Source organism: Hippopotamus amphibius, chromosome 15 (assembly GCF_030028045.1).
Source record: "Hippopotamus amphibius kiboko isolate mHipAmp2 chromosome 15, mHipAmp2.hap2, whole genome shotgun sequence".
Taxonomy (NCBI): domain Eukaryota; kingdom Metazoa; phylum Chordata; class Mammalia; order Artiodactyla; family Hippopotamidae; genus Hippopotamus; species Hippopotamus amphibius.
This window is the reverse complement of record NC_080200.1, coordinates 21242634-21270505: the sequence shown is the minus strand read 5'-3', so window position 1 is coordinate 21270505 and position 27872 is coordinate 21242634. Positions and strand designations below refer to the sequence as shown.

Here is a 27872-nt window from a genome sequence, read left to right as displayed (position 1 = left end):
TATCCTAGCACTCTTCAATTGGTCACTACTCCACCCCCGGGGCCTACTATCTACTCAGAGGACATGGCAAGTTCCTCGCATTTTCACAACTTTATATTTGCTCTTCCCTTTACTGGGGACACTCTTCCAACATATATGCACATTTTGCATCTCTGCTTTAGTGTCAGGTATCCAAGGAGATGTACTGTTCACAACATCCTTCCCAAAAATGTCCCAGGGCTGAGAACCAATTTGCATCTACTAACCACTGATTTTGGACAGAAGACAGGACAGGAACTTACCACTGATCCAGCTGGTAAGAAGACAGCAAGATGCCTTCAATCAGTAGCACTAAGGGGCAGGGATGAGGGAAAAGGGCGGGCTTCCCTTTCTCACTAACACCAATTCTCTAGTGGTCACCAATTCTTTTGTGCTCACAAGGTAAGACACATGGGGACCAAGGAAGTGTATAGCAGAGTGAGGTGGTGTTTCAAGCTATGAGTGGCGGGCTGCTGAATGAGAGAGGCTCACCCAATGCCTAAAGTGGTGGTCAACCATCACAGTACCACCTACAGGAGCTTCTGAAGCTTCTGCTGACAGTCTGGCTGCGCTTTAGAAACTGCCCTTATAAGAGCCTGATGCTCACACATATTGATGTGCTGGGCTAACAGGTCTCAGTTTAGAGACATCTTGCAGTTCTTACCCCTCCTACCAGATCCTGAGGCCCCCCTTCTTCTTCACAGCCTCCTCCCATTTCCCCACTTTTCCCTGCCAGGGGAGTCATTCAGGCACTTCCTGAATGTTCTCCTAGGTACATGAACCCTCCTGTTCACACTTGGACGATGTTGATAAAACCAGGGCACCAGAACAGATTCTCTATTTTCCTACTCTAAGTTCTTTCTCCCCAAAGAGAAAGACACATTAACCCTGCCTGTCCCCTTTGGGAAGAAGGAAGCTTTGAAAACAAAAACCATAGATGTAAATATTGGATCACTCTTGTTTTGTAGCAAGGGTGTTTCCACTGGGACCCACACAAGATCCATTTGATTGGCCCTTTGCTATTTGGATGGAAGGCTACTGAAATGGAGTGAAAATCTCAGGGAATGTGGAAAGTCATAATTTCTGGAGAAGGGGGAACCTTGTGCGAGTCGCAATTCTGGCTACCTCTGCGGAACAAAAATTTTTAATGCAATCTGTCCATAACAGAAAGTCAAGAGCTCCTTCCCTTTCAACATTTCACACATCTGCTGAATATGAGGCAGTACACATGGTGATCTGCTTTCTTCCCCACTGACTGCTTCTGCCCTACAGGAGTCCTCTCCTGAGCAGTGGGGGAACAGGGAAGAGTAGGGTGATTGTGGGCCACTCATGCCCTCCTCCACATTTCAATATCCTCCATGCCCTGAGAGAGGCTTCCGAGTATGGGGATCTGAGGGAAGGCCTTGGCCATGTACATCTCTTACACCATATAGCATCCACCCTATACCAGTGATTTAGGGAAGAAGGGAAGGAAACTTTAACTGCAGGAAGGAGAATCCCCAAGACTTGAGACAGGTACTATAGATGTGTGCATCTGTTTAAGATGTTTGATGTAAAATTTTGAGTGAGTAAAAAAAAACACTCTATTCTCCCACTTATTCCAGTTCAGTTAATCTTTTCTTTCCTTCCTAATTCAACTTCACTTTCTCAAATCTCCTGTCCCTCATTGTGCCCTGTTCACTGGTCTCTTAATCCATCCAGTGTTGAAAAAGTCCTAGAAATAAACACTGACTTAGTTTCCCTCCCTCTAACCCCTAAAGGTATCTAGACATATTACATCCTAAACCATTTCTCTAATCCTCTCTTCTTCTCCCTGCTGTGGTTCCCCACACACATCATCAACTATTCACATGGCCATATTCCCATAGTTGTGTATTTTCCCTTATCTTGGTAAGGAGGGTATTGAGATGATGACTGGGGATCATAATTCATAAAAAGCCAATATAACAGTTATCCTAATTATTACCAAATGTTTATTATCAGATTAAAACATGTAAATGTAAATTACTTTATATACCAGGAGATTAATGAAAGGTATATGGCGCATTTCTGTCATGATTAGAGCAAAATAGCTCAGAGAGTACAGAAAAGAGGCTATGGCCAAATCCCCTTTACTTAGCAGTGTAGCATCAATGTGGAGCCTTGGTCTTCTTCCAACAGTGAGATAATCTTTTTACTTTAGGGTAGTGTTGGCCTTGGTGGTGGCTAGAAGAGGATCCTGCCCCAACCCAGAGAACACAAGACCTGAGGCCCATTTTTATTCAGTTAAGCAACTCCACACATCTCCACCTTATCCTCTTAAACTTCACATCTCTAAAGTCTTACGCAAGAGAATTTTAGCATCATCAGCCATTGTATTGATGAATTTCAAACGTAGAGGGTAGACTTTCAAAAATTGGAAGATAGAAGATCGGAGTCCTCCCTGCACTGAGCAGAAGGATTCAGCACATTTCATGGCCTTTGCTGCTATACTGTCATTCTTCACAAATAACCAGAAATCCAAAGACTTTGTAGAGCTCTTGATCTCTTGCACAGATGTGCCCAGCTTCTGGGCAATCTCTTTGACTGACTGTTCCTCCAAACCAAAATAGCTTTGATAAAGTTTCAAGCAATTCTCCTGTTTAGGCAGATCAAAGCCACTGAAGAAGGACATAAATGGGATGATGGCCAAAGCAGCTGATTTCAGGGCATTCAGCCAGATCTTCTCCTTGAGGATAACTCTCTTCACCTCAATGAAAGCATCAGACAAATTGGACAACTGGAGCACAAAGGTGTAGCGCTTGTGAGCAAGAAGATCCTGCAGCAGTGTCTCCTGCAGTCCTGGGAAATCAAGCTCATCTGAGTGAAAGTTGGAGACCAGGAAGACACGTGGCTCAGATATTCCAATGTTGCTGAGAATAGCCGGGTAGTTGTCTCAGATCTGGTGAAGGACTTGCTCCTTTTTGAAGGATCTGGGCTTGCTTTTCTCTTCACTATGTAATTCAACATCCACCATTGTCTTAAGAAAGTAGAAATTCTTCTCCTTCTCCTTGATTTTCTTGATCAGCAGAGCATCATTTGAGCTGAACCTCGAGGAAGAAATGATGAAAATGTCATACACATCATCTCCCATGATTTCTAGATAAGGATCTGGAAGGGAATTGGGAGTCCCAATTCCAGGCAGGTCCCAGAAGGTCACATTGGGATATTTTGGATGTTGTTAAAGGGTTTTCTTCATGGTGGTTGGCACAACTCCAACATGAGCAGACCCCTCCTCTTCAGGACCAAGACCTAGCAGGGCATTGATGAAACTGGACTTCCCAGACCCAGATTGCCCAATCACAGCCACACCAAGGGGAGCATTCTTAGATTTTTGAAGTGCTTCCTGAAACTCATCAACCACACATTTTAGCTGCCCATCTTGAAAAGCTGTTTAAATACGTTCAACGGTTTCCTGAGAGAGGATCCCCTCTGCCTCACTGATCAATGTGGAGTATTGAGGGACAAATTTTCTGGCCAGGTGCTCAAAATTCTTTCCTGACAGGAAATATGAGGTGAACCAACCCATGTGAGTTAACTGTGGATGATCTGTGGAAAAGGAAAGAGAATAAGGAGATAAGGTGAGTGAAGCAGCAGAACAACTGTAGGGTCAGCTGAGGAAACACACTGGTCTCAACAGATCATTCCCATATCTCACATTTACTCATGTTACTACAGTTATTTTATTTTTCCTGATGACTTTTGTTTCCATTGCTACAGAAAAGACTACCTCTTTTCTAAGCTGATGATTTTTATGTCTCAGGAGTCAGGACAAAGTAGAGACAGAATAATGGCCCCTAAGATGTTCGCATCCTGAACCCCAGAACATGTGAATTTGTTACCTCACATAGCAAAAACCAGTTTGCAGGTGTGGTTAAGTTAATGATCTTCAGATGGAAAGATTATCTTGGTTTGTCCACATGGGTTGAATATAATCACAGGCATCCCTGTAAGAGGAAGGCACGGCCAAATGCAGAAAAGAAGACAGGATAATAGGAGCAGAGGTTGTAGATGGAGGAGTACAACAAGGCAAGGAATGCCAGGCACTCTCTGGAGGCTGGAGAAGACAAGAAAATGGATTATCTCCTGGAGCTTCCAGAAGGAACCAGTCCTGCTGACACTTTGATTGTAGCCCCTTAAGATTCATTTTGACTGCTCACCTCCAAAACTATAACAGAATAAACCCATGTTGTCTTAAGCCACTAAGTTTGTGGTAATTTATTACACAGAAATGGATAAATTAATAGAGACAGTCTGTATTTTCCTGAAAACTGAATACAGAGCCCAGCACCTTTCCGTTATACAGGAAGAATCACTTAGGCCAGCACGTTAGTGAGCACAGAAGACTTCCAGAAAGACCCCACTTCCAATACCCTGCAGCAAGTCAGAACAGGACTTGCCTTGTGGAAGATGCAGAAGGCAGAGACAAGCCCACCAAGTGGCCTGCCCACCAGGATATATGTGCCATGAAGGGGACAACCAAGTACATAGTCATTGTGGTAATAGTTACCCCATGGCAGCTTAATGTCTATTTACCTCACTTCATGGACCAACTTGGGTGGAACTTAAAACATGTGACAGGAAGTTGCAGAGGAAGAAAATAAGAGCTCTAATTTTCCCTATTCAATTCAGCACAATTTTGAAACATGGTATCAGATTAAGCCAAGGTAATTGAAAGAAATTATTAATATGATATTGATGGAACCCCTTATCATTCACTGTGAATGAGGAAAGTTATACCAAGAAACTGTCATTCAGGGGACTTCCCTGGTGGCACAGTGGTTAAGAATCCACCTGCCAATGCAGAGGACACAGGTTCGAGCCCTGGTCCAGGAAGATCCCACATGCCGCGAAGCAACTAAGCCCGTGTGCCACAACTACTGAGCCTGCACTGTAGAGCCTGTGAGCCACAACTACTGAGCCTGAGTGCTGCAACTACTGAAGCCCACATGCCTAGAGCCTGTGCTCTGAACCAAGAGAAGCCACCACAATGAGAAGTCTGCACACCACAACAAAGAGTAGCCCCCTACTTGCCGCAACTAGAGAAAGCCCATGTGCAACAACAAAGACCCAACACAGCCAATAAATAAATAAATAAATAAATTCATTTAAAAAAAAAGAAATTGTGATTTTAAAAATATTTATACATATAAAGTTGTCTCAGGGATTACCAGTGGGCTTACTCCAGTAGGAGTGTGCTGAATGCCCTCCACCTTCATCCTACATGTGATGCAAGGACAATTTTTTTTAAAAAAGTAAAATCATGACTCTCAAAAAATATGAAATGAATACATGTTAAGGACTTTATTTAACTGATCACTGATGGAGGAAGTGAGCAGATGTGACTGATAGTTGAATAGAGAATACCAAAGAAGAGACATTTATAGCTCAAGAATATTGAAATGAATGTCAAAGTGAGACAAGAGTGCTGTCTTCTAAGAAGAGGGTGGGAAGTCTATTGAACATCAACAGACAGATTTTATTTCTATACGCTATGGACTAAATGTGTCCCCATAAATTCATAGATGAAATGTGACACTCAAAGTGATTTTATTAGTAAGTGGACTTACTAATAAATTGGAATGTGCCTACATCACGCAAGCAGAGACATCATGAATGGACTAGTGGCCTCATGAGAGAGGGCTCAGAGAGCTAGCTTAACCTTTCTGCCATGTGAGCTTACAGGGAAAAGATATTCATCTAGGAAATGTGCTTTCATCAAACACCTAATCTACAGGTGCCTTGATCTTGGTTTTTCAACCTCCAAAAGTATGAGAAATAGATTTTTCTTCATAAGTCACCCAGCCTGTGGTATTGGGTTATAGCCTGCATGGACTAAGGAAATGGCAAAGAAAAGAATTATTTTGCATTGCTATTAATTACCAGAACTCAAAGAGATTTAAATATCTCTATAGTAATGAAAAGCTAGAATAAGAAAACTCTTGAGTGTGCATTAAACATCACATAGTTTACCATAGGAGAAACAAGTAAACATTCTGTTGTTCCAAGTTTTCTTACAACTTTCTCAAAAAAAAAAAAAAAAAGAAGAAGGAAAGAAATGGCATCTTCAGGCACAAGGGTTGTCTGTTCTCCAAAGAAGTTGGCATGAACTGCTGGATGGAATTCCAGCTCTCCACCAGCCAGCCCTGTCCTCAGCCCCACCAAGCACAAAATCAGCATTGGCCACTGCAGGTATAAAGCATGCTTACTCATCAGCTCCAGAGAGAAAAGAGACTTTCTATGACAGAGATCAGGTACAAATGTTTCCACTAAAAGAGCAGTTAATGCTGGGACTGCAAAGGAGAACTGTTCTCACCAGGAAATGCAGACAGTGTTCTCCTGTGCTCACTGTAAAGAGCAAGGATTAACAAGCTTCTGTTGCTTGAGTAACGAGGCCCAGAAGGCGAAGGCGTCAGGAAGTACAGTACCTTCTAACTTGAGCTTTTTCCTCAGGAAGATCTGGTTGATATTTGAGAACTCACATTTCAAGGAGGAAATGGGAGGACCTGCCATACTGTGTATGGTATATTTTATACATTATAAAAATAAATAAAGTATACTTAATGCTGTAATTAGGTGCTGGCATAGGTATAAACCAATTGACCCACAGAACACAACACTGATCCCCGTATTGGACTCAGGCATGTGTGGAATTATGTTCAAAGGGAGGCATATGAGTTGGCCAAAAGTTTCATTTGTCTTTTTCCATAAGATGCCTCTAGTAGCACTTAGTTGTCTTTAACTTCATTTGAAACAATTTTGTTAGATTGTATGTGACAGCTGTCATATCAGCATGCATTAAAAAAAAAAAACTTGTCATAATTGGTGAATTTTTGTGTAGCCATTTTAATATTGAAGATGGAAGAAAAAAGCAACATTTTGGCATATTATGCTTTATTATTTCAGAAAAGGTAAAAACAACTGAAATGCAAAAAAATATATGTATATATATGTTCAGTTATGGAGAAGCTGCTGTAACTGATTGAACATGTCAAAAGTGGTTTACGAGGTTTTGTGCTGGAGATTTCTCACTGAGTGATGCTCCATGGTCAGATAGAGAGAGACCAGTTGAATTTGATCGCAATCAAATCAAGACATTAACTGAGAACAATCAACCTTATACCAAGTGGGAGATACCTGAAATACCCAAATACTCAAAATATCCAAATCAAACACTGAAAATCATTTGCACCAGCTTGGTTATATGAATTGCTTTGATGTTTGGGTTCCACACAATTTAAGCAAAAAAAAATCTTCTCAACTGTATTCCCATATGTGATTCTCTCCTTAAACATAATAAAAACATTCCGTTTTTAAAACAACTTGTAATGGGCAATGAAAAGTGGATTCCATACAATAATGTGAAATGGAAGCTATCATGGGGCGAGTGAAATGAACCAACACCAACCACACCAAAGACTGGTCTTCATCCAAAGGAGGTGATGTTGTGTATATGGTGGGATAGGAAGGGAGACCTCTATTGTGAGATCCTTCCAGAAAATCAAATGATTAATTCCAACAATACTGCTCTCAATTAGACCAACTGAGAGCAGCACTTGATGAAAAGCATCCAGAATTAATCAACAAAAAACCCATAATCTTCCATCAGGATAATGCAAGACTGCATGTTTCTTTGATGAGCAGGCAGAAACTGTTACAGTTCAGCTGGGACTTTCTGATTTATCTGGCTTATTCACCAGACATTGCACCTTCAGGTTTCTGTTTATTTAGGTCTCTATGAAATTCTCTTAATGGAAAAAAATTCAATTCCCTGGAAGATTGCAAAAGGCACCTGGAACAGTGCTTTGCTCAAAAAGATACAAAGTTTTGGGAAGATGGAATTATGAAGTTGCCTGAAAAACAGCAGAAGGTAGTGGAACAAAATGGTGAATACATGGTTCAATAAAGTTTTTGTAAAAATGAAATATGTGTCTTTTATTTTTACTTAAAAACCAAAGGCACTTTTTGGCCAGCCCAATAAATACATGGCATGCCAGTGAGTAAAGAAGGCACTATTTACAAAATGGAGCTGGACAAATTAGTTATCCATATGGAGAATGTTACTGATTCCCTACCGATATCATTTTTGATAATCAAATCTAGAAGGAGAGTAAAGATATGAACTTCAAATGGCAAACTCTATTAGAAAATATAGCAGATTTAGGGTACAGAAAAACTTCTTTAAACAACACACCAAGATGAAAACTGTATTAAAAAAATTGACAGATGGGGTGCCTTAAACTACATTAAAATGAAAACTTCTGTTCATGAAATTAAATTCTTAAGGGAAGTAAAAAGTTCTCTGGAAGTATGGAGAAGATATTGGCACAAATGTCATAAACTAAAAATCAATACAAAGATGGTATTTTTAAAATGCTAGAGATTACTAATAAGCAAAACAATCCAGCATGGAAGTGGGGGAAAAATGAACAGATCTTTCTCAGAAACAAACAAACAAACAAACAAAAAATGGGCATGGCCAATAAGCACACAGAAAGCTTAATATCCTACTTACTAATGAGGCAAATTCAAAACTGTACATAATGAGATGACACTGTACATCAATTCAATGGGAAAAAATTTTAAGTTGGACAATATCGAATATTAGGGAGAATGTGGATCAATAGAATCTCTGAAACTTGCATCCCTGTACACTAACAACAAAAGATCAGAAAGAGAAATTAAGGAAACAATCCCATTCACCATTGCAACAAATAGAATAAAATACCTAGAAATAAATGTAACTAAGGAGGTAAAAGACCTGTACTCAGAAAACTATACGACACTGATGAAAGAAATCAAAGATGACACAAACAGATGGAGAGATATACCATGTTCTTGGATTGGAAGAATCAACATTGTGAAAATGCCTATACTACCCAAAGCAATCTACAGATTTAATGCAATATTTACCAAATTACCAATGGCATTTTTTTACAGAACTAGAACAAAAAACCCTAAAATTTGTATGGAGACATGAAAGACCCTGAATAGCCAAAGCAATCTGAGGGGAAAAAATGGAGCTGGAGGAATCAGACACCCTGACTTCAGACTATACTACAAAGCTACAGTAATCAAGACAATATGGTACTGGCAGAAAAACAGAAATATACATCAATGGAACAGGATAGAAAGCCCAGAGATAAACTATGGTCAACTAATCTATGCCAAAGGAGGCAAGGATGTACAATGGAGAAAAGGCAGCCTCTTCAATAAGTGGTGCTGGAAAAACTAGAGAGTGACATGTAAAAGAATGAAATTAGAACACTCCCTAACACCATACACAAAAATAAACTCAAAATGGATTAAAGACCTAAATGTAAGGCCAGACACTATAAAACTCCTAGAGGAAAACATAGGAAGAACACTCTTTCACATAAATCACAGCAAGATCTTTTTTGACTCACCTCCTACAGTAACAGAAATAAAAACAAAAATAAATAAGTGGGACCTAATAAAATTTAAAAGCTTTTCCACAGCAAAGGAAACTATAAACAAGACAAAAAGACAACCCTCAGAATGGGAGAAAATATTTGCAAACAAATTGACAAAGTATTAATCTCCAAAATATACAAACAGTTCATGCATCTTGATATCAAAAAAACAAACAACCCAACCCCCAAAATGGAGAGAAGACCTAGACAGGCATTTCTCCAAAGAAGACATACAGATGGCCAAGAAGCACATGAGAAGCTGCTCAACATCACTAATTATTAGAGAAATGCAAATCAAAACTACAATGAGGTATCACCTCACAGTGATTAGAATGGGCATCATCAGAAAATCTACAAACAGTAAATGCTGAAAAGGATGTGGAGAAAAGGAAACCCTCTTGCACTGTTGGTGGGAATGTAAATTGATACAGCCACTATGGAGAACAGTATGGAGGTTCCTTAAAAAACTAAAAATGGAATTACCATATTACTCAGCAATCCCACTACTGGGCATATACCCAGAGAACACCATAATTCAAAAAGACACATACACCCCAATGTTCATTGCAGCACTGTTTACAATAGCCAGGTCATGGAAGCAGCCTAAACATCCATCAACAGTTGAATGGATAAAGAAGATGTGGCATATGTATACAGTGGAATATTACTCACCATAAAAAGAAATAAAATTGGGACATTTGTAGAGACATGCATGGACCTAAACACAGTCATACAGAGTGAAGTAAGTCAGAAAGAGAAAGACAGAGCCTATCACCAGGACTGCCCTGGACTCAGGCATACCTGCTTCTCAGTGGCATGAGGGCTGGCAGAGCACCACGGCCTGCATCCTGAAGGGGAAAAAGATGGTGGCAAAGTAGAAGGATGTGGAATGCATTCCTCTCCACAGATGCATTAGGAATACATCAAAAGATGCAATAAGTCCCACAGAAAACCAGCTGAACACGAGCAGAAGACCTTGGACACCAGAAAGGACTGCAAAGATCCTAACATAATTATGACAAGCAACATCTGGAGTCTGGATTCCTCGACCAGAAGTCAAGTTGGAAGATCTGGGGAGGGAGCACCAAGTCCAGGATACTAGACTACTAGAGAGTCCTCAACCACAGGGAAGATTAACTGCAGAGAACTCTCATGGAGGCCTCTGTCAGAGTCTAGGACCCGGCTTTGCCTGACTGTCTGCAAAACTGCAAGTGCTGGACACCTCACACCAAACTACAAACAAGACAGGAACACAAACCCACCCAACAGCACACAGGCTACCTAAAGCCATATTAATCTCACAGATACCCTAAAACACACAACCCAACACAGCCCTGCTCATCAGAGAGAAAAGATTCAGATCCACACACCAGAAAGCAGGCACCAGACCCTCCCACCAGGAAACCTACTCAAAATACTGGACCAACCCCATCACAGGAGGCAGAGAGCATAAATAAGAGAAACTACTACTAGGCAGCATAGAGAAAGGAAACAGCAAATACTATAAATTAGACAAAATGAAAAAACAAAGAAACACCTTGCAGGCAAAGGAGCAAGGTAAAAACCCACAAGACCAAATAAATGAAGAGGAAATAGGAAAATTGCCAGAAAAAGAATTCAGAGTAATGGTAGTAAAAATGATCCAAAATGTCAAAAACAAAATAGAGAAAATATAAGAAACAGTTAATAAGGACTCAGAAGAACGAAAGAGCAAACAAACAGTAATGAACAACACAAAAACTGAAATTAAAAATATTCTAGATGGTATAAACAGCAGAATAACTGAGGCAGAAGAAAGAGTAAGTGAGTTGGAAGATAGAATGGTGGAAATAACTGCCACAGAGCAGAAAAAAGAAAAAAGAACAAAGAGAATGGAAGTCAGTCTCAGAGACCCTGGTGACAACAACAAGTGCACCAACATCCGAATCTTAGGCATCCCAGAAGAAGATGAAAAAAGAAAGGGTCTTAGAAAATATTTGAAGAGGTTAGAATGGAAAACTTCCCCAACACGGGAAAGGAGAAAATTAAGTCCAAGAAGCACAGTCAAATACAGAAAAAACCCAAGGAGAAATACACCAAGGCACTTTTTTTTTCTTTACATTGTGGTTCAGAGGCTCCAGAGTGAAGGCTCAACAGTTGTGGCATATGGGCTTAGTTGCTCCACGGCATGTGGGATCTTCCTGAAGCAGGGATTAAATACGTGTCCCCTGCACTGGCAGGCGGATTCTTAACCACTGCACCACCAAGGAAGTCCCTGAGGCAAATATTAATCAAACTAATGAAAATTAAACACAAAGAAAAAAATTAAAAGCAGCAAGAGAAAAGCAACAAATAACATATAAGGGAAAACCCATAAAGATAACACCTGATCTTTCTGCAGAAACTCTGTGGACCAGAAGGGAGTGGCAAGATATACTGAAAGTCTTGAAAGAGAAAAACCTACAGCCAAGAATACTCTACCCAGCAAGACTCATTCAGATCTGATGGAGAAATCAAAAGCTTTACAAACAAGCAAAAGTGAAGAAAATTCAGCACCACCAAACCAGACTTACAACAATTGCTAAAGGAACTTTTCTAGGCATGAAACACAGAAGAAGGAAAAGACCTACAAAAACAAAGCCAAAACAATTAAGAAAACGGTAATAGGAACATACACGTCAATAATTACGTTAAATGTAAATGGATTAAATTCTCCAACCAAAAAACACAGACTGGCTGAATGGATACAAAAACAAGACCCTTGTATATGCTGTCTACAAGAAACCCACTTCAGACCTAGGGATACATACAGACTGAAAGGAAGGGGATGGAAAAAGATATTCCATGCAAATTGAAGTCAAAAGAGAGCTGGAGTAGCAATACTCATATCAGACAAATTACACTTTAAAGTAAAGACTATTACAAGAGACAAGGAAGGACACTACATAATGTTCAAGGGATCCATCCAAGAAGAAGCTATAGCAATTGTAAATATCTATGCACCCAACATAGGAGCACCTCAATACATAAGGCAGGTGCGAACAGCCATAAAAGGGGAAATCGACAGTAACACAATAATTGTAGGAGACTTTCACACCCCACTTACACCAATGGAAAAATCATCCAAACAGAAAATAAATAATGAAACACAAGCTTTAAATGACACATTAGACCATCTCAACTTAATTGATATTTATAGGACATTCCATCCAAAAATGACAGAATACACTTTCTCCTCAAGTGCACACAGAACTTTCTCCAGGATAGATCACATCTTGAGTCACAAATCAAGCCTCGGTAATTTCAAGAAAACTGAAACTATATCAAGCATTTTCTCTGATCACAATGCCATGAGACTAGATATCAATTACAGGAAAAAAACTGTAAAAAATGTGAACACATAGAGGCTAAACAATATGTTATTAAACAACCAAGAAATCACTGAAGAAATTCAAGAAGAAATCAAAAAATATCTAGAAACAAATGACAATGAAAACACAACAACCCAAAACCTATAGGATGCAGCAAAAACAGTTCTAAGAGGGAAGTTTATAGCAATACAATCCCACCACAAGAAGCAAGAAGAATCTTGAATAAATAACCTAACCTTACATCTAAAACAATTAGAGAAAGAAGAACAAAAAAAACCCCAAAGTGAGCAGAAGGAAAGAAATCATAAAGATCAGATCAGACATAAATGAAAAAGAAATGAAGGAAACAATAGCGAAGATCAATGAAACTAAAAGCTGGTTCTTTGAGAAGATAAACAAAATGATAAACCATTAGCCAGACACATCAGGAAAAAAGGCAAGAAGACACAAATCAACAGAATTAGAAATGAAAAAGAAGTAACAACTGACACAGCAGAAATGCAAAAGATCATGAGAGACTACTACAACATAGTTATATGCCAATAAATTGAATAACCTGAAAGAAATGGATAAATTCTTAGATAAGTACAATCTTCCAAGACTGAACCAGGAAGAAATAGAAAATATGAACAGACCAATCACAAGCACTGAAATTGAGATGGTGATTAAAAATCTCCCAACAAACAAAAGCTCAGGGCCAGGTGGATTCACAGGCACCTTATCTTTGACAAAGGAGGCAAGAACATACAATGGAGAAAAGATAGCAGGATACAAAATTAATTCACAGAAATCTCTGGCATTCCTATACACTAACAACGAAAGAGCAGAAAGTGAAATTAAGGAAACACTCCCATCTACCATTGTAAAAAAAAGAATAAGATACCAAGGAATAAACTTGCCTAAGGAGGCAAAAGACCTGTATGCAGAAAAGTATAAGACACTGATGAAAGAAATCAAAGATGATACAAACAGATGGAGGGACATACCATGCTCTTGGATTGGAAGAATCAACATTGTGAAAATGACTATACTACCCAAAGCAATTTACAGATTCAATACAATCCCTATCAAATTACCAATGGAATTTTTCACAGAACTAGAACAAGAAACTTTATGATTTGTATGGAAATACAAAAGACACCGAATGGCCAAAGCAAATCATTAGAGAAATGCAAGTCAAAGCCACAATGAGGTATCACCTCACACCAGTCAGAATGGCCATCATCAGAAAATCTAGAAACAATAAATGCTGGAGAGGGTATGGAGAAAGGGAAACCCTCCTACACTGTTGGTGGGAATGTAAATTGGTACAGCCACTATGGAAAACAATATGGAGTTTCCTTAAAATACTAAAAATAGAACTACCATATGATCCAGCAATCCCACTACTAGGCATATACACAGAGAATACCATAACCCAAAAATAAACATACACCACAATGTTCATTGCAGCACTATTTACAATAGCCAGGACATGGAAGCAACCTAAATGCTCATCAACAGATGAATGGATAAAGAAGATATGGCACATATACACAATGGAATATTACTAAGCTATGATAAGGAATGAAATTGAGTTATTTGTAGTGAGGTGGATGGACTGTCATACTGTCCTACAGACTGTCATAGAGAGTGAAGTAAGCCAGAAAGAGAAAAACAAATACCATATGCTAACTCATATATATGGAATCTAAAAAAATGGTACTGAAGAACCCAGTGATAGGGCAAGAATAAAGATGCAGTTGTAGAGAACAGACTTGAGGACACAGTGTTGGGAGTGAAGGGGAAGCTGGCACGAAGCGAGAGAATAGCATTGACATATATACACTACCAAATATAAAACAGATAACTAGTAGGAAACTGGTGCATAAAACAGCGACATCAACTTAGAGGGATGGGATAGGGAGGTGGGTGACGACTTAGAGGGCTGGGATAGGGAGGGTGGGAGGGAGTCATGGGAGGGAGTGTATATGGGGGTATATGTATAAATACAGCTCATTCACTCTGGTGTACCTCAAATACTGGCACAAGAGTGTAAAGCAATTATATTCCAATGAAGAGCTTAAAAAAAAGAGAGAGAAAAAATATCGTATATTAACTCATATATGCGGAATATAGGAAAATGGTACAGATCAACCAGTTTGCAAGGCAGAAACAGAGACACAGATGTAGAGAACAAACATATGGACACAAATAGGGGAAGGGGGGGTTGGGATGGGGTGAACTGGGAGATTGGGATTGCCATATATACATTACTAATAAGAAAAATATATATCAAATTGCATGCTTTAAATATATGCAGTTTATTGTATGTCAATTATATCTCAATAAAACTTCTTTAAAAAAGCATCTCTGAAATATAGCTGCTGGGAATGTAAAATCATTATAATCACTATGAAAAGATTATGGATAAATTTTATAAAATTGTACATTCATTCACCTTGGGACCCAGCATTTCTACTCCTAAGATGGTACCTAGGAGTCACTGTGCAAAAATGTACAGGGGACATGTAAAATATGTTTCTAACAGCAGTCTTCATTATTGTTTGAAAGGAGAGGATAGCCATTGACAGAAAATGGATAAATAAGTTGAGCTCTACGGCCTTGATCCATTGTTATACATAGGTAAATAAACACAATGCTGAGTTTAAAATAAATAGAATTTAGGAGAATTAGTAGAAAATAGTAGGAAAAAAGGAATTACTCTTTAAATAAATCTTTAAGAAAATACAACAAAACATTGTTCAAGCATGCATATGTAAATGATGCAAACAAATGAAAGAAAGGAATCGTGAACACATACTTCATACCAAGGGCTGGTAACAGAGCATGAATAGGAACACATAGGAAAGTATAGTTATTGAAGATGTTCTATTTCTTGGGATGATTGTTCAGTGTGTAGGTGATCATTGTATTATATAAGTAAATAAAGTATTTCTTTTTAAGATTTATTATTTAGTTAGTTTTGGCTGCATTGGGTCTTCGTTGCTGCACGCGGGCTTTCTCTAGTTGTGGCAATCGGGTGCTACTCTTCTTTGTGGTTGCAGGCTTCTTATTGCAGTGGATTCTCTCATTTCAGAGCACAGGCTCTAGGTGCACGGGCTTCAGTAGTTGTGACATGTGGGCTCAGTAGTTGCAGCACACAGACCCTAAAGCGTAGGCTCAGTAGTTGTGGCACACAGGCTTATTTGCTCTGCAGCATGTGGGATCTTCCTGGACTAGGGATCGAACCTGTTCCCCTGCCTTAGCAGGTGGATTCTTAACCAATTTGCCACCAGGGAAGTCCCAAATAAAGGAATTTAGAAAGGAAAATATCTCATTCTTCCCAAATTGGTGTTGTATATATTCTTTTCTCTGTAGTCAGTCATGAATCCTTTCCTTCTTCTGTAGTTTAGGGACATCAGAGAAATACTCTGTCTGACATGTAGAGACAATCAATGCTATGATGGAAAAAGACTGAGAAATCATTAAGGGAGGAGATGGGGACAAGAGAGACTGGCATTACAGATAGAAAGAACTGCAAGGCAAAGATGAAAGCTCACCAATGAACTTGACAGCTAGCTGTGGATACAGATGAACACATATAGACAAAGACATCAGTATTAGTTAAAAACACCACCCAGGGATCCCCAGGACTGGGTTGATCCTCATTGAGAGGGTCACTCTGAGTCTGGTGCCCCATTTGACAGGCTCTGGTCTGGAGTCCCCACTACTCAGTGGGCCGGGTTGTGTTGCCCCTCAATGCACACCTCACTGTCCATAGTCAGATTTTCTAGCCCTAAGTCCACTGAGATGACATGAACCTTCCTCAGGACAAAAGGTGACACAACTTGTCAGGATCACTACTGTGTACCTACCAAATGGAATTGTTCCTTGGACACAAGCACAGCTTCTGCATTTGCAGGAGAAACTCCTAACAGGCCCCATCAGAGGTCTGTGAGCCTCTGGAAAGGTGCCTTCTCCTCGAACAGAGTAGGAACCTGAAGTAGAATCTGGGCAGAGTCCACAAGAGACACACAAAAGTTGCGTGCTGATTGCACTGTAGGGCCACACTTTGCAAAACTTTTCTAGGTTTGGGTTCTGCGTTCAAGGCTAATCTGTCTACTAAATGCTTGAAATGGTTTGGAACTGGGCTCAAAGGAAATCCCCAGAAGGTTCAGGCAGGCAGCCAAATTCAGCCCTTTTTGGTTGAGCTCCTCCTCTCATGTTCCCCCACCTTCTGGCAGACTGCATGTGATGCTTGCATGGTCACCATTTCACCACCAGAAACTGGGCAGGCTGGAGAGCTGACCAAGAGGCTGTGTCAGGCCTGTGTCTGAGGCCAGACTAGGCCTGGAGATCCGGGAAAGCAAAGCAGAGAACAGGAGAAAAGGGAAGGAGGACAGGCATTAAATTCCTTGCCTAAAGCCCTCAGCCTGGGGTGTGGGCCAGCAGGATTCAGGCTAAATTCCTCCGGAAAAACCCTCTGCAAGTGGCTTAACTATAAAAGCAGCTGCTGAAGTTGAAAATGGGTGTGGTCCTTCCTTTACCCTGCAAATGTTTGCTAAGCTTTTCGATTGCAACTGGGTGCTGTTCTGTGAGTGACTGACAAGACTAGGCCTCTAATATCTTGGCCTCCTTAGGGCATCATACCTTTGGGACAGGGCAGGTATTCCTGGACATCAATATGGTCTCTGAAATACACAGAGGCAAAGCACACATTTCCTGGTTGGAGGAGGGGAGGAATGGCTCAGGAAATATCCTGTTTCCTGGTCCCAGTGAGGGAAGCAAACATCCACGTGGTCTCATAAACAATCTGCGGACTCTTACAAAGTTGAAATCTCCTCTGCCCTGGCTCAGTCCCTCCTCTAACTGAGACAACTGCGACAGGGGCAGGAAAAGAGTCAGCTTCTCCCTCTTTCTTCCTCCCAATGTCCCTGTTACAAAGATGGGAGCTGGCTGAGGGGAACAATAAAGGGTAGGAAAGCCACAGGTGGAACAGGTACCATCCTGATGACAGCCTCTGGTGCGGTAATTGTTCCTCATGTAGGAGAGACCACGGTAAGCTCACGCTGACATCCCCATTGGGATCTCAGGAACAGCCCAGCCCAGCAGGCCTCCTACCTCCTCCTTAGGGTTGGGCACAGGTGGGTAGCCCCAGCCTCTTATCTCCTGATATCCTCTTACCCAGAAGAGAACATCCAGCCCTCACTGTTGGCCACAACCCTTGCAACAAGTTCACTAAAGTGCCTTCCCCTCTCCTCAACCTGTCAGTTGTCCTCTGACTCATAAAAGGAATCGATGGTGGCTAAAGCGAATTCACAATCTCTTAGAAGCATAAGAGTTTCCTATCTTATTATTGACGTTTGCAACCTCTGCCCAAATCTTGGAAACAGTGTAAGCCTTGAAAAATTTCTAACTCGGTCACAGTTGCACAGTCCTCTCTCGGGGGCCTCTCTCCTGACCATAGAAGACGTGGGGAGCTTTTCTTTCTGATCTCACATGAGAGTGAGCACATGACAATCACTAGGATGTTAAGCTGCTGCTCAGGGTCACATGGTCAGCGGTGAGCAGTGCTGGGTCCCAGGCCCCCAGCAGGTACGTTGACAGCAGCGAGGGGTCAGAGCTGGGAGTTGGCAGGGAGGTCCGTGGTGGATGGAGTATATGCACTCCAAGCTAAGCTGGTGGTAGCAAGCGAACCCAAGTGCTAAGTGAGCTGGGGAATACCAGGAAGCAGCTCTGCAGACAGTGTCTTCACCCATCTGAGGGACCAGCCTCAGGAAGGGGTGGGATTTGGGTGGCGATGAGGCTGAATGTGGACATAGGACTGAGCTGAGGGCCGGTGTCCAAGGACGTGGCTCTGGAGGGAAGTGGCAAGGCCAGACCCAGGATGCCCCAGCTCTGTGCTTGGCCTCTGTGCGCTGACCTGACACTGATGCCTTAGAGTCTGGCTAAGGCGAGTGCCCTCTCCACTCTGGAATGGAGAAAGGAAATTGGCACTCCCTTCCCTGGACAACTGGAGTCATTTCCAGGAATAAAACTGAAATTTCTGCTCTCTGAGTCCCCCTCCCCCTTGAGCTGGGGCCCTGCCAGCATTCAGATCTAGAAATAACCCAGCTGAGAGCACCAGTGGCCCCAAGGGGCCACTGAAGGGGGAAATTCCAGGACATCCAACTGTCTTTCTCAGCCCTTCTTCCCTCCTTTCCCTCAGTTCTTCCTAGAAAAACCCCAACCCTCCACAATTCCATTCCTTCCTTCTGGAGTACCCTGAGCTTGGATGGTCCCAGAAGGAATTGTCTAAGGAGAGCCAATTCCCCTGGGAGGGGTGACATGCCAGGAGGGCCACTGACATCTATCTGATCACCATCACCCTCTGCTTCCATGGAGCTTGTAAGTGACAAGGCTCTGAAGATGCAACTTGCTTGAAAACTGTGCTACTGTAAGGATATAAAAGGTAGAGCCTGACACCAGGATGGGAGAACTTGTCATCTGGCTTACTTATTTCAAGTGAATTTTCACAGCAGGACCCCTCTCTGACATTCTTCAGGAACCACATCAGCACACAAATGCTTTGCTGCTCCAAACCCACCCAGCCCTCCAGTGTGGAGGCAGCGTGCCTCTCATCTCCATGTCCCTGGCATTCGGGGTATTCTGATGTAGACCCCATGTGTAGGAGGAGGGCAGGATGTGCCACTCTTATGCTCTTAGAGTCTAAGCTGGAGAAGGAGCCACTGGCCATTTCTGGGGCATCCCGTATTGTGAGTCCACTAGTTCCCCAGGGTGGACCTCCCATGGCATAGGGACCTTAGGTGGGCTTTCAAGGATGAGATGTCTAATGGGACTGTTCAGTCCCACTCAGTTTAATTGTGTATCAGCAATGGAGAAACCGTCTCTATTGCAGGGCACCAACTCTTCCCTTTACAGATGATATTAGTGAGGTGGGAGCTTTTCAAACACCATCTTCCCAGGTGTGCCCTGTTCAGTACCATGCCCTTTGATGATGCAGAGGTTTATGATACTTTCCTGGAATAAACGAGCATGTTGCTTTTCCATCAGCCTTTTGTAATAAGGACCAAATAGGGAACAAACTTGGGGCTTGATGTCATTGGATTCTGAGGTCACAAAAGTCCTTGATGCCTTGGATTCCACTTCTGGTGCAAGGTGAGCCGCATTTCTCCATGGATCCCTCTGGTTAGGACTTAGGATAATTGGGCATATTGGGAGCTATATAGAAGCCAGCATGGGAAATCCACTAATAAGTGGTCTTCATTCTTCTTGTCTAGAGTTGTGAAATCTATTTGGTGGGTTATAACAAGTTTGTTGCTTTTTTTTTTTTAAGTTACCCACTGGAATTGAATAAAGTTGAGAGATGGCAAATTCTGGACTAATTCATAAGACTTTGGAAGAACTGCCCACAGGGTTTGACTCGTCTTCCAAGCACCACTGCCCCTCTGTAGTTGAACCTGCTCCCCTTCCTCAGGGGCCCTTGACACCTGTTCAGAGAGGGTAGACCAGAGGAATACCATGAGTAAGGTTGGGAAAGAAGGGAATTTGGGGGCCACATGCATGCCAGGCTGTTTTCTGATGGTCTCATCTGATGATGGTGGAGAAAGGGAAAACTTGCACATTATTGGTGGGAATGTATATCAGTGCAGCCATTATGAAAAACAGTATAGAGGCTCCTCAAAAAGTTAAAAATGGAAGTACCATCCAGCAATTCCACTTCTGGGTATTTATCGTAAGAAAGTGAAAGCATGAACTTGAAACGATATAGGCACCGTCATGTTCATAGCAGCATTATTTACAGTAGCCAAGATATGGAAACAACCTAAGTGTCCATTGATGGATGAATGAATAAATAAAATATGATAAATATATATCACATTTTATTATATACATGGATATATATGCATCGAATATTATTTAGCCAGAAAAGGATGGAATTTTGCCATTTGTGACAGCATGGACACAGCTTGACAGGATGATGCCTAGTCAAATAAGTCAGACAAAGAAAAATACGGTATGGTGTCACTTTTTTGGGACATCTTAAAAAAAAATACCAAAATCTCATAGATATAGATAAGAGATTTGTGGTTGCTAGAGGTAGGTGGTGGGTGAAATGGGAGGAAGGGGTCAAACAACACACACTTCCAGTAATAAAATAAATAATGGGAATGTAATATACAGCATGGTGACTATAGTTAATAATACTGCATTTTGCGTTTGGAAGTTGCTAAGAAAGTAGATCTTAAAAGTCCTCATCACAAGAAAACAAAATTGTAACTATGTATGGTGACAGATGTTAACTAGTTTTTTTTTTTTTTTTTTTTTTTTTGGCCACACCCCGAAGCATACACGATCTTAGTTACCGGACCAGGGATGTAACCCATGCCCCCTCCTGTGGAAGCATGGAGTCTTAACCACTGGACTGCCAGGGAAGTCCCTAACTAGTCTTATTGTGGTGGTCATTTTGCAATATACGCAAATATAAAATCGTTATGTTGGACACCTGAAACGAATATAATGGTATATGTCAATTATATTTCATTAAAAAATGAAGTAAATAAAGAAAAATAAAATGTCCATTTTGTCAGGCTCACAGGAGAAGGGAAAACACTTCAGGGGGAAAACGTGCTATCTTTAGATACATTTGAGGGAAGTTGGTGATGGCATGTGATCACGAGGACATGGAGCACAGCCTGCAGGACAGCTCTCCTGGGGGGGCCCTTGGGTGATACTGAGCCTTCTCAGGGCTTGTTTGAAAAAAGTGGCTGAAGGAGGCAGGCAGCTCTCTGCAGGGGCAGCAACCTCTGTAGATTGTGGCCATAAAAGGATGTCTATGGCAAAGCTCAGCCTAGAGGATTTTGCCTGGTGGACCCTGAGAAAGGAAACCCCAGCTGGCAAGGTTCAGCTGGGTGTTCTAGTCCCAGTTTCCCAGAGGCTGAAGGAGAAGGGGAAGCCAGCATGAAGAGCAGTTGGGAAGGAGTGGACACTTGCCTTAAACTTCATCTAGAAGCAATCATCCAGCAGTGCTGTGAAATTAGAAATTTTTCTACATTTCAGTTTCTGTCTACTTATTGTAAAATTTACTTTGAATTGATGCATCCGCCTGCTATTCTATAAACACACTCTTAGATGTTGGCCAAACCTACTATTTCAAGAAGAACCAAATGGATTCTTGGCTCTTAAGTGGTGGCAAAGGTGACACTGGTGCTGTGAATGGCCCTGAGCTTACTAAAAAGTCCTGTATCCATGGCTCACATTCAGACTGACGGCAAACCACAGGCATTCACTTGAGACTCTGTGTGGCTTCAGTTTAATTGCTTAAACAGAGAGTAACAGTGTTTAAGGATAATCGTATCCCATTCTACTCCAGTGCCTAAAACCTAGCCTAGCCTCCCCTCTGATGTGAAGGCTTTGTGACTTGTGAAAATATAGTACCAGTAATATCAAGTTCATATCTTCAGAAACTATCACTTGCTTACAAAAGGGGTTTCAATAAAGTCAAAGTATTCATGGGGGAATGAAAATAGCATGTGAACTATCGAATTCTTTCTTACTTTATTTCTAGGAGCAAATCCTCCCTTTATTCTCTAAGCAAAACCATTCTTTATTCTTTCCTTTATTCTTTAATCAAATTATTATTGAATGGGCTTCCTAGGTGGTGCAGCGGTTGAGAATCCACCTGCCAATGCAGGGGACACGGGTTCGATCCCTGCTCCAGGAAGATCCCACATGCCGCAGAGCAACTAAGCCTGTGCGCCACAACTATTGAGCCTGTGCTTTACAGCCCATGAGCCACAACTATTGAGCCCATGTGCTGCAACTACTGAAGCCCATGCACCTAGAGCCTGTGCTCCACAACAAGAGAAGCCACGGCAATGAGGAGCCCACGCACCACAACGAACAAGTAGCCCCTGCTCACCGCAACTAAAAAGAAAGCCCACACACAGCAAAAAAGACCCAACACAGCCAATAAAATAAATAAGTAAATAAACAAATTTATTTTAAAAAAAATTCCTTTTGAGTGTCTGCTCTGTGCCAAGCACTGTCCTGGCCCTGGAGCTCCAGGAATGGAAATCCTGGATTTCATAGAGCTTGCTTTACAGGGAAGAGGCAGAGGAGTGAGAAAGCCAAGTGAAATGTGGGCCAAGCTTGAGGTGATACTCAGAGAAGGGCCAACCACTAGATTGTTCCACCAAAGACAAACACGTAGATGGGGACAAGGGCATGGTGATGGTAGATTGTGAAGATGGGGAGGGCCTGGGCCCTACCTGACCCAGCTGTGCAGTCTGCTCACCTCTGCACTGTCCTCAGAGGGAGGGAAAGGTTTCCCTGGTGCTCCATCACCATGTTTGAGTCCCTCTTTTACAGTAGCTTTGCCTGTACCCCACATAATACCATATATAATTAATAAATAATGAGATATACATTTGACGGACTGCTGTGTGAGAAAAAATAAAGTAGACCTATGCTCCAAATAATATTGAGTTTAGGAAGACAGAAACTGACTTCATTAGGGGTTTTAATGTTTTGCTGTGTAGGCATGGTTGATTAAGTCATTGATGATTGATGATTGAACTCAATCTCCAGCCCTCCTTCCCTCCCTGGAGTTTGGAGGGAGGAAGGGTGGGAAAGGGCTGAAACTGCCAACCCTCTAACTCTGGCTTAGTCTTTCTGGCCACCAGCCCCCACCCTGATGCTCTGTGGGCTCCCCACCCCAATAATCTCATTATCTTACAAAAGACATTCCTATCACTGAGGAAATTTCAAGGCTTTTAGGAGCTCCTTCCAGGAATTTTGGACGATGACTAAACATATATTTTTATTATAACACAGCTCAATACTTATTGTGGACAATTAAAGGGATAAACATAAAGCATTACTATATAGTTTTCATGGATACATATATACATTCATATACATTAAAAAATATATTCAAAATGAAATGTGGGGACCCATATTAAATTGAAAAGACTATGGTCATCTGTAATGGGGAGAGGAATAAGATAGGGGAAAGGGGAGAGAGATTTTTATGGTATGCTTTAGAGTCACAGAAGCCAAGATAATTTGAAAACGGGCATTCCTATCATTTCCCTAGAAGTGAAACTAGCCAATCTAGGGCTGAAGCCCTTTACAAACACTGTCTCCCCTTGGGAACCCTAAAGAGAGGTGAGATGTTCAGCCTTAGGGAACCTCCTATTTCCATATACTCAGTTCCCCCACATCTCCTCCAGCCCCAAGGATTACAAGATCACATGCCCACTGACTGATAGGTTTGCGTGCACATCCCACAGTTCTCTCTTCAGCTCCATGCTCCAGACTGGTCGCTCCTGCGAACAGCCCTTTGAGAAGGGCCCTGAGATGACCTCACACACACTCTCTCCTGCATGTGGCCTAGATCAGATGTACGGACCACACATCACCCCTTAACCCCAACATACTCTCTGCCCACCTCCTTCTTGGGCTTGCCTGCCACATCTTGCTAACCCAATTTTCACACTTAGGTTTCTCAGGCTTGGGACAAATCCACTTCCCTGTCCTCTAGCTACTCTCCCAAAGCTCCTGCTAAAATCCTCAGTCTGAGTTTGAGGCAAGAAGCAGGCATTACCCTCCACTTTTTTCTCTTGGGGACTCCAGCAGCCTAACATCTCCATCAAAATATCCCTTCACAAATTCCCTCAGCCCAACTTTTTTGTACTGTTGCAATGCAAATAGATGTGATTGTTCTTTTTCCTCTTGAGAGCAAGGAAAACAAAGAGAACGTCAAACAGGCTAGAGGAGAAAGATAACCTGGCCTGAAAGAGTTAATCGTTCCTTGTTTTACTTTAGCTGTCACTAATCTGTAGTAACTAGATTTTTACTTCACAGAGCTAAATCCCTGATACTTAACTCTGTGTGAGTAACATCCTGCAGGCTCACTCACTAACCTTAATTACAACTTGGAAGCTGCATCCCATACGATTGTAACAAAATCTTTCCTATAGTTTGTTTTGCATTTCAGAAAGAAGGTCCCCAGCTGACAAACCATAGACAAACAGACAATCAACAAACAGCCAGACCCCAGTCACCCGGTGGCCTGACACCAGCTATAACTGTTTTGAAATGTTGCAAAGGGAAAAAAAAGAATAATGCAAAGGAAAAAGAATGCAAGACCTCCACCACCTTGATCCTTATCACATACCCCAGACTGCGAGCCCCATGTATAAAATCTTCCCCAACTCCCAAGGATGGGGGGCACAGTTCTTGAGGCACTAGCCTGCTGTGTCTTCCCTTTGCCTGGCAAAGAAAAATAAAGCTCTCTCTCTCTTCCTCCAAAATCTCTGTCTCCGTATTTCTATTAGGAAATAATACAGAGTAGCCCTTATTACGGTAACAGTACCTTCTATACAGGTGAGAGCTTTGACAATGGTCTGACTAATTTGTGGCCATCTGATTTGAAATATCGATGTGGTGGTTTACCTTGAAATGGAGCAGAAATTATTGCCACATATCAGCCAATAGGGAGAAAGAGAAAATAAGTCCCATTCTGATGCTCTGTTACACTTAGCAGCAGAGACCTCAGCCTGGAGAGAGGGTATTTTGAATGTATTTTAAATGTGACCTTTAAGCCATAAAAGGGAATGTTACCAAGTCTAACCTCTCTCTGCTTGCCACACGGCAGGTCAATGCATGGGAGACGAGGTGCTGAGGCAAGGAATACCGCTTTATTCAGAAAGCCAGCAGACTGAGAAGGTGGCATACTAATGTCGCCTCAAAAAGCCATCTTCTTGGGGTCTGGATGCTAGTTTGTTTTATAGAACCAGAGAGGGAGGGGCTGTGAGGAAGTAAAGTTAAAGGGCCATCTGTCTTACAAAAGATCTCGGGGAATAACCAGCCTCAGTGAGGGGATATGTTAATTTCAGCCATTCACTCAGGTGGGCGGGGCAGATTGTCAGCGGTGGGCTGAACAGAGGCACTTTAGTTCCATATTCAGGCAGAGGGGCAGTGTTCCCTGGGGCAGGCCATCATGTATGATTACAATAACAAAAGCAAAGGTTAAAATCAAAGAAACAGATCTAACATGGAGTCCGATTTAGCTCCACGTGGTAACAGGAAGGATACTTGAGCAATGAGAAGACATTCTGTTTCAAAGGTGAAAGAAAAATCAGATGAATGACCAGTGTAGGGGAGAAAAATTGCCAACCCAAAATATTTCTCTATCTATGAGGATAATTTTAGGTTGGTTATTTTTAAGAAACAGAAGATGAGGGAAGCTTTCCTTTTTACCTTCCCTGTAACTGCTTAAAAGCATTTAGATGCGGGAGCTTGTTCCAAAAAGGGAGCTGTCACCAGAGGGAACTAAAAGCAATCTGAGCTGGGCATGGTCAACTGGAAAATTTACAAAGGTCTGCTTGTTTACATTCCTCTCTGGGTCTCATATTCTCTACATGGAAAGGCAAATACTTGTTTACCAAACATTTCCTCTTCCATTACCCTGCGCATTATCTTCCTCCCCTCTGAAGTCCTAGACCCCGAGCCCCACCTCCTTTGCTCAGAATGACTACATAAGTCTTGGTTGCCTGACTGCCTCTGGGCCTCATATTCTTCTAGAGCTCCCTTACCTAGATACAGTAATTAAATTTGGTTTTTCTCCTGTTAATCTGTCTCATGTCATTTTAATTTGTAGACAAGCCTCAAAAACCTATAAGGGTAGAGAGGAAGTTTTTCCTCCCCAACCCCATCTCGTTAAACTAAAGCAGGAAGTGGATGTGGCTGACCACTCCTTGCTCTGTGTGCGCCTTCCCTCACAGTGTGATCTAAAATTGGGGTGTCCATAGCACAGGGGAGCAAAATCTGCTGCCCCCAAATGTGTCTCCTCGGCATAGGATTATTTTTGGCTGCTTATTTTTAAGAATGAGAAGATTCAGTAAGAGCTTTGACCTCCCTCTAAACTGCCTAAAAGAACTTAGATAACAGGCCTATTCCAGGAAGAAGAGCTATCACCAAAGATACCTATAAAGAATATGAGCTAGATATTTTAGACTTGGGGAAACTTAGCAAGGCCTGTTTAATCAAAGTGCTCTCTTTTCCCCCATGTTTCTGCATGGCATGGCTAACATTTGATCACCAAACGTTTGTTATTCCATCTTCCTGTAAATTAATTTCCCACTTTGAAGTCCTTTGACTCCTACCCCTCTCCTGAAATCTGAATATCATAGAAGCCTCAATTGCCTGAGTGCAGGTGTGCCTCATATCATGGACCCCCTACATGCACAAAGTGAAATTTTTCTTCTTCTATTAACCTGCATCATGTCATTTTAATTCTGAAACCAGCCGTAAGAATGTACAAGGGTAGAGGAAAATTATTTCCTCCTTTACAACAGGCTCAGTCCTGACCCTGCTCCACATACATCTATTCTTTAGGTTATTTTAACCTGTCCCAGGTCATCCAGCACCAACTAATTGCTGGCAATTCCCAAATTTAAATCTCTACCCCAGGCTTCTCTACTGACATTAAATGCAAATAGCCCATTGTTTATACAACATCTCCCACCTGTATTTCTAGGATGATCTTTAGTAACTGAACAAAGTCAAACCTAACTCAAGGCCCCATCCCCCTCCTCCCATAGTCTTCTCCCTGCCAGGTAGTGTCAATGCCACCCGTCATTTGCACATGGGGCTGTCCACATAATCTTCTTTCTCTGACCTGTCACATCTCCAATCCTGCAACCTGACCAAATTTATCCAGAATCCAGTCACTCCTCTCATTCCCACTGCTATTTCCCTAGCTCTGGGCAGTTCTCAGCCTTCCATCACTCTCTTAACCACCTGAGAAGGATGACCAGGCCTTCTGCACCAAACCACAGCTCTCTACCAGCCAGCCCTGCCCCTCAGGCCTCCAAACAAAAAGCCTGCATCCCATTGCTGCAAGTGCAAAAACATTGCTCACTCACCAGCTCAAGAGAGAAAAGACATTCCTGGTCAGAGCTCAGACCTGAAGGTTTCCACTAAAACAGTGGAAAATGCAGAGTCTGGTGGAATGCTCCTGCAGCCCCCAGCACAGGAACACCAGAGAACTGTCCTCGCCCGG

The 27872-nt window shown here is 41.9% G+C and overlaps 1 pseudogene; it reads right to left on the bottom strand.

The window, feature by feature from the left end:
• Nucleotides 1-2049: 2049 nt before the first annotated feature.
• Nucleotides 2050-27872, bottom strand: LOC130836674 (interferon-gamma-inducible GTPase 10-like; annotated as a pseudogene).